This window comes from Pieris brassicae, chromosome 12 (assembly GCF_905147105.1).
Source record: "Pieris brassicae chromosome 12, ilPieBrab1.1, whole genome shotgun sequence".
In the NCBI taxonomy this organism is placed as follows: Eukaryota; Metazoa; Arthropoda; class Insecta; order Lepidoptera; family Pieridae; genus Pieris; species Pieris brassicae.
In genome coordinates, this window is record NC_059676.1 from 1,971,405 (window position 1) to 1,980,473 (window position 9,069).

A 9,069-nucleotide genomic window follows, 5' to 3' on the forward strand; every position below is an offset into this window, starting at 1 on the left:
AATGTAGGTTATTTTATTAAAAATAAGACGTTTAAGCCGTCTGAAAATTCTGGAGCCCAAACTTTTTTTTTTCGATAAATCTAATAGTAACGAGGCGTTCTTATAACTAGGTACGTCTAGTAAGACGCAGACATTTCTGCTACTATTTTCTTACAAAAATAGTTAAAATAATCGCAGATACGAGATGTAAAAGTGTTGGCTGCCGATCGGTTACAGTGAATTAAAGGTTAGCACGTGCCGCTAAATTGATAGAGTAACCATAACTCTTGTTAATATTGGTTTTTTTTTGTGTCGTGTTCACGCAACCAAAACCCGTTGCTGCAATGTAAGTGGGGATTTGGAATCTCCAAAAAACAGTATTTATGGACCTTTAAAGCAACGAGACCTTTATTTATTTATAAGTAATCTTACAGTTATACATATTAAAGGCTACAGTTTTACATATTGGAAAAAAGAAGTGGAAATTTTTCAAATCCAAAACAGATTACATTATTAAACAAAACTTACTACATAAATAGATTTAAAATAAACTAAAACTAAAGTCAAGTAAGTCATAATTTACTGTATCTTACTAAAACTGTCATTATTTATTGTATTGAAAATTGTACAAAATCCTCTGTTATTTCAATGTGGCCGCTAAGTTGTTAAAATATAACTGAATAATATCATCATCGTGGATTGGTATATCATGGTTTAGTATATTATCTTGTAGAATTTAAATACTAATAGTATTTATTTATTTACAACTCACAAATAAGCAGTATTTACAATATTCTCTACCTAAATAGTAATAATAATGATTAAAAATTGATAAATAAAAATTTTAAACCAATTTAAAAAGTTTGGTGTCTGCGGCAGTGTACCTTTAACGCTGGCAGCATTTCGTCGACGTATTGCGAGATTTATTTGTTGAGCGAGGAAACGACCAGTTCTGGAGTCAACAGTAGGTACTATCTACCAAGCGCCAACTTAAATCTTTAATTAGCTCCTGTCCGCTTGAACTTTTTAGCACAATAAATGCGTAATTCTTTCTCATTTAAGAAACAATTGACTACATTTATTTATTTATTTGATGTTTTACCTATATGTATTTTATATTGACCTGTTTAATGTTGTTTTAGTTCAGTATTATATTTTTTAATGTTTATATCATTTATGTTGGGGTGGACAGAAGGAAACTAGTAGCTTGTAGCAGTAAAACCGCCCATTTACATCCTATGTATACATATATTCATTTAGTTTCTTAATTAACAGCAGTAATAGCGTAAAAAGGTAGAATTTAAATAATAAAATAAAAGGACACGCCAGGGTATCTGGCGGCCTTGTCACCTGCGAGCGATCTCTTCCTGACAACCACTGTATGAAAAAAAATTAGATTAGGTGAGCGCAAGAAGTATAAAACTACATAAGACATTAGACAGATACAAATTGGTTTAAAAAAACTTATGGAAGAAAGAGAAAGAGACAACAAAAAAAAGGACACATGATGCGATTTCATTAAATTTTTCTCCTGTTTTGTGTTATTGTGATGTAAATAAAATGTTATTACTATTATTTTATCTCTGGGTCAACAAAAAAAAATCAACAATACGCTTTGTTAAGCAAAGACAAAAATTATAACTGATAAGATATTAGTATACCTACTGTTAAGTTAAATGCTGTCTTTATCAAAATTATTTAAGAAAATTCGTAAAACATGGTTACCCGACACAGTAAACTGGTATAAATTACGTAGGAAAAACTGCCTTTGCATTCGCGGCGCGTACACGAGGGAGATGGGGATATTTACTCTCTTAGTCTACATCTTGTTATGCGCCTTATTTATAGTCCTTATTAAAAACCATTACCATGGAGAGTGTTCAGAGTGTTCGGAGTTGTTCGGATTATTACCTGAAGCCGAGTTTCAGCATCAGACGTCAAGGTAGAATACAAAATACTATCCGTGTCATCTCGTCGTCCGTCGTTCCACAACTGAGCGTGTCTTAAGGCCGTTTTTGCCGCGCACCACCACTATGTGGAACCGGCTGCCCACTGAAGTATTTCCGAACCAATTCGACTTAGGGTCCTACAAGAAAAGAGCGTAACACTCTTCTTAAAAGGCCGGCAAGGCACTTGCTCGCCTTCTGGATTTGAGACTCCTGTCCGCTTTCCCCCTGTTCTGTGGAAAAAACTACCTGACCAAATATAAGGTTCGGCTGACCTAAGTCAAGATTTCTGTAACTTTTTCATCATCGTTGTTTTCTTCTAATAGACAAGGAGTTACCATTCTGTGCCTGAAAGACGTTGTTGATTTTTAGATCTTCACCACGATTTCAGCCTTCACCGTAAGAGCGAGTGTTAAATGGATACATAGAAATCCGTTTGAAACAAAACTTACGACCTAGTAAAAATCAATTAAAAAATTATAAAAACTTTGATCTTAATCCAAAAACATTTATTTATTTAATATTCTTAAAATAATAAAAAAAAACTTAATAATACCAACATTAAACTAAGAACAACATGATGATTCAACATTTCCAAAAAAATCCACAAAATATGTCCCACAAGGCTCATCACCTATTTATCTCTATAAAACGTATGCAATCTACCCATGCAGGGCTATAGCACCACTGGATTGTTATTATAGAAGGCGTAAACCAAATAAAATAGTTTGATTATGTCCCTAACAAGATTGCCATACGTTAACGAAAAAGAAAAAATATTTTCAACCAATAACCCGGACTATATATAGAGCATTCTGGGCGTGGTGCGCCGTGATTGATGCCCTTTGTTTAAACAACTTACGACGCTTCGTTACTGACTCCCGGGTCCCGCTTCCCAACCCCACTCCCACCCTATAACTTACTGTCATATGAACAATTATTGAGAAAAACCTACATGGTTGATCTTAATTTACAACGAAACTCAAACAAAGCCTAATAGATTTCTCTTCTCCATAATATATAAAGATAGAAATATAATATAGATTATTTCTTCTTGTATGTAAACTAGCTAGTCTAAATAGTTCCCGGGGGTATTTGATACTTTACTGCACCTATACCCGAATATTTAAAATATATTATAGCTAATATATCTTCTAATTATCACAACTCACGTGTCCACTGATTTATGTCTATCTTATAATTATAGAACAGTGCACAGTTTTGAGGGCGATGAGATTTTCACTTCATCAGTCCATCTGGTTGGTGAACGGCCACGGATTGATGTGCTTCGCAGACCAAGGTATTCTTATGATTCGCCTTCAGCAATACATCTCAAAAGCATAAATCCTTTGCCTTTCCTACACTAGAATAATCAAACGAAAATCTTATGACTATCCCACGCAATAAATTCGTTTTGATACTAATGCACGAATTTTTATAACCTTATACTTAATTTAAAATACATTGTCTCTGCTTACTTACCTCTAATTAATTCTGTCATATATTTAAACAATAAATTAAAAAAGTATTAGCCCTATTTATGCAGTCGAAATGGCAACACTCAATATCGCGTTGAGCAAACAAATCTTCAATACAATGTATCATTTGTATATGCAAATAGTTTCACAAAAATACATAGGATTGGTGTCATGAAGGATCGTTTTGAGTGCAAACAGAATCCGGCACCTCAAACAGAATACTGAATCGAGAATATCAATATTTGATTTTATTGCGTCCCACCATTTTCCCGCGTGTCTGACGTTTAACTTTAGCGGTTATTGTCTATAGATAAACTGTTCGCCGGAAAGTGAAATCCTGATTTGATAAAAAATTGCAATAATGTGGCGTCGAACACGGGATTTTCATCTTCTAACGTTATGCTTAAGCAATAAATTTTGCTGGATAACAAAAATTAATCACTTAGTGATAAATTCGTATTAAATTATTAAAGACTATTTCGTCTATAATAGTACTTATTTTGGGCAATCATACTTATACAACCCTATGCGTACAATAAAATATTATACTAATATCTCAGAAACTTACATTAATCTCTAAAAGTGATCTAATAACTGTTAATCGAAATTGAGACAAAATCCACAGGCAATAAAAAAGGAAAAAACTTGTACATAAATCGTCATAGCAATTTTAAAAATCGAACAACTCGCTCACGTCTGTCAGAGGGAGCCAGCGCGGCAGCGCGCCCGGAGGCGGCAAGACGCCCGTTGATTGGTGCAAATTGAATTTGGCGCGAAGAGGGGTATTGTCGTGTCGATTGCTCGCTGATTGCTCGTTTGCGGCGCAAATATATAACATGGACATGACAGCAAATATTTTCATATCATACAAATCTACATTATAACAATGAAAATGATAGAAGCACGCAATGGTGATTATTTTTAAGATATACCATCATAGTCATAATATTATAACTATTAAAAATTGTATGCAGGCAGAAGAGGCACCTTACAGAAATTCATCGCTATGTTAGGTTAGGTTAGGTTGTAGGTAAATTGCGATGCAGAACGCGCACGTACGTTACACACATTCATAGGACGTGTCTCACTGACTGACTTAAACGGTTTAAATTATATTTTCAAATCCCAGTAAAGCATGAAAAACATTGGCGTTGTTTTGTTTTGCATTTAGTCATACAATAAATAAGATAATAACACAATGTCCCATTTCTTCCACCCCTCATTGTTCCATTCCAATTACCGTCAGTTGCCGGCATTCAACTACAACAGATAGATGAAAAAAACGAAGAAGACATCAAATATCCACTTCTTCCTTGTAGAATTCTCCTTTCGTGTAACATAATAGTAAAGTTTATCTTATATCCACAATACTACCGCACTCCACTCCTATCCTATAGTAGCCTATTGGCCTTTGGTATGCCTCCTTGCCCATGCGCTCAATGTTCCCCAGCCAACTTTGTCAATAATACTCTAATATAATATATCTTATATAAATATATATGTATATATATACACACACAGTCAAAACCGTTTACGACGACATCGTTATAACAACATACCGATTATACTGACCAAAATCAAAGGTCCCGACTAGTCTATAGTACTAGTTACTTAATAACAACGTCATGGGCTGTTACGACTATCGGTTTTTACGACCAAATATGAGTAGTCCCTTCGATCTCGTTATAACAGATTCAGACTATATATTAAAATGACTTATCCATATATTTCGTACGATAACAGGATTTGGCCGGTCTCCACTGTACCAAGTTACTGAGTGCTTTGTTTGACAAAGTATATCGTTTAGACAACCGTTTGTTCAACGTTCAGTATATACCTTATGTATTCCACTGGTTTTATTCATGACTCTGAATGCTTAATTTTGGTTTTTAATTTAGGACTAATACAATTGCGTAATTGCAAACAATGCAGTTCGTTTTCACTTTATAAGTAAAGTAGATATTTATATATATCGCAGCTAACTAAATAAAGAACTTCAATACATGAGTGTGGTCACTTATTGAATAGTACGTTAAATATTTAAAAAAAAATAATTTGAATAGTTGTTTATTATGACAATAAATCCTATTTACAAAAATTAACTTCGCTCAGCTTTGTGGCTCTGTCGAAATTAATACATTTAACCCAGACCTAGTGTTTATTCCCGGCAAATATGGTCTATTGTTTCATAAGTACTGATCGGCAATTTTTCAGTCTATATTCTTAATCGATAGGTTTTTAAACTGTTTTAAAAGAACACTACTTCCAATAGTTTTCATTCACAGAACAATACACAATTTTTCCTAATATTACTGCCATTTTTAATACATTACTTTCTACACATCGTTAATTTCTGGACCTAAAAAACAGGTTTCCACACTATGATTTCCTTCACAAAGTAATCAAGATAATCAATAGGAAATGCCATTGGTAAGAAGTTTATTCTCATTAAAAAACTTACATAAAAAGTAAAAATATATTTAGTCGCTGTCGTAAGCTATATTTTATAAAAATGCGTCCAACAAAAACCTTTGCGTATTCGGAAGGGCTGCTTCTTTTTATCGAAGCTCAGGAGGCAGGCAGTTGTAAAGACTCTCACCGAAATAAGATAGGCCTATGTAATAAGTACCTAATGGCTGTGATTGATTGATTTTTTTTAAATAAGGTGTATATTGTATTTGTGTGTAATGTTCGTCAATTTAGTGTCAATGTAAAGTTTGTTTTACTATATATATATTAATAAATAAACAAAAAAAGATTGTATGTAAAACAATTTTTATTCTCGCAATAAAACCACGGACAGCAATACAGTATTCAGAATTAAATCACTACTAACGCCACCTATTAGCACATCTCATGAATACAACATGAGTTTCTGTCGTATAGATGGCGCTCTTCGAAATTTATAGCAGCACTTAACATTACGACCACTTTGCTCCCATTTCCCGGGCTTTTATCTAAATTAATCTGATCGCAGTGTTGTGAACATATTTGTCGGAATTACATTTACTTATTTGTTATTATGTTTTGCTTAATAACATGAAAGTTTTCGACTGATTTGTTTTATGATAAGATTATCGTACGATATACAATCTTTATAATTTATTTGTATTGCTGGGGATGTAGTGTATAGTAATGAGTATAGATAATATATTGTTTGACTCAAATAATAAAGGTAAAAGTTAAAACTGTCATAATACGCTATATATAGAAAATACAATGCGCTTTACTACGAATGGCATGCTCCAGTTCCAGTGTATTCCTCTTACGCGAGATTTAAGAATGACGATGTCAGCTGTTCTTTTTCCTATATCTAAGTTGATTTTTTATGTTTTACAGAACACTATTCTTCTTTGGTTTTACAGCTCAAACCAAATAAATTCACGTAGATTTAAAACATTTTGGTATTTTTTTGTTAAAGAGCTCAGTTACAACATTTTTAACCAAATAAGTAAGTAAGTTAATGGTAACGAATCAACAATGGCATTCAATCGTGTCATGTCCCGTGAATTATAGGGAAAATTTAACATCCGCTTCTTTAATAATCGTTTGTAGGCGAGATGAGCTTTTTGCGTACGAAGAAATTATTGTTTATTTAATTTCGAGGCAATTAACGTATTAAACATTTTCGATGTTTCCATCAGCAATATGTTACTAGAATCGGTTTTATATGTAAATCACGCATTCATGTATGTTACGACTGCTAGATTTCTTTGTGGCCAGATTATTGGGTGGAATAAATATATAGAGCTGTTAAACATTTTTTTCAAACAACTCAAATGGTATTCAAGACAAAATGTCGCTATCTCACTTGAAGTATCCTCCCAAATTTATGTGCATGTCATTTTTCTTATGTAACTGGGGGGTAATCTGGCTCACCTAATGTTAAGTGATACCGCTGCCCATAGACACCCAATTGCAGTCGCTCATTGCCAGCAGGCTGACAAGTGTTTTGGCGACCTTTTAAGAATGCTCTTTTCTTTAAGGACGTCAAGTCGAGTTGGTTCAGAAATACATCAGGTGGGCAGCTGACACCACATAGTGGTGGTGGGTGGCAAAAACTGCATAAAAATTCTCATAATCATAAAGATTTTAATGCTATTAATAAAACTCAGTGTAATTGTAAAAAAACTACAAACGCTTAAGGGTGCGTCAATTGTGAAATTATGCCTTGGCCTAGTCATGACCTATTTAGGTACGCGCTTGTACCATTATATTATTCCTGCTACTAATAGAGATGTTCCTACTGATTAGCTAATTATTATGTTCGCCATACTTAATAGCACATTTAGATAGAGAATAGAACATTTTTAAACTAGGTAGAAGGTAATAATAACTCTGTAAAAGTCCTTGTCGATTCAATTTGTATAATGTTTTCTATTTGCTCCTTGACTGTGGTTGAGGCTTTTTATGAAAACGAGAAAGAGTGAAATACAAAAATGAACTTAATGTGTAAATAAATAAGTTTTTATTTATAATGCAACACAATACCAAAACATCACTTTTTTTTTAAAATTGTAATGGCGCCCAAAATCCTCGCCAAAGCCAGGAAAAATCTTTATCTTGATTCCTTTGTAGCCTAAAAAACATAAATATTAAGTACCTATGTGAAAAATGCACTATTTCCCATATGGATTTTAGGTCACTATAGAAATTTACAGAAAAGGAAACTAAAAATCTTTCTAAAAATTAAAACACACCAACTTCCAACTATTATCAACTACCGGTAGCAAATAATAGTACCTACTGACGCTGCTGCTACAACGTCTCTCATAATTCAATATACATGCATACATTTGAAAGTGCCTTACAGTTTACAGTATGTCTAACTATGTCTACAAACCGTGGTATACAGAGTTTACGTTTTTTAATGAAGCGTTTATGGTTATTCCTTACGATTACGTAGAGATATATTTAATTCAATGATCACTAAGATTGCACTAGTCTATCATAAAACTCGTTCGGTTACTGCGCTAATAAAGTTTAGTTTACGACAAATTTATAGTGATTGTCGATTGATTGCCTTCGAGTGTTATGGCGGAATCGTAAACTCGATATTAATGATGCAATTAATTTGACTAGCTCCATAGGCGTTTGTTCAAAGATGCTCTTATAAAAACCTAAGGTTTATCAAACATACTCTGAGACAAAAATACTCTGTGATATGCGTAATCCGAAAACTGAATTTGAATAGGAATGCTCAGCTCAGGTTTTGACATAATATGATTAATTAATATTTCCATACAAATCAGTTTGGTGTATATGGGTCACGTCAATCTCAGTTATTTTGTCTCAGGCTCCAATAACGACAAGAGAATGTTAAATATCTTAAACGATTTAATGAAAAAACTTACCGCACTATGTTTTTGAAAATAAAAAGACGAAACACCGATCTGAAAAATCAGAAGACATTATTAATTTAAATTTTATTTTACTCAAACAAGATACTAAGTCATATATAGTATATCAAGCCCAACTATGAACTTATTAAATTACAAAAACAATAAAGATTTATAAGAACAACACTATATAACAATACAGAGAGCCTCTTTTTTCTTACTCCAACATGTCAGTTGTTAATACCGACTGTCAAGTGCAAGCTGCCAAGCTAACATTTACATTGTGTCAATGTCATCTCTTATGACATATAACACAGAAAATATAAA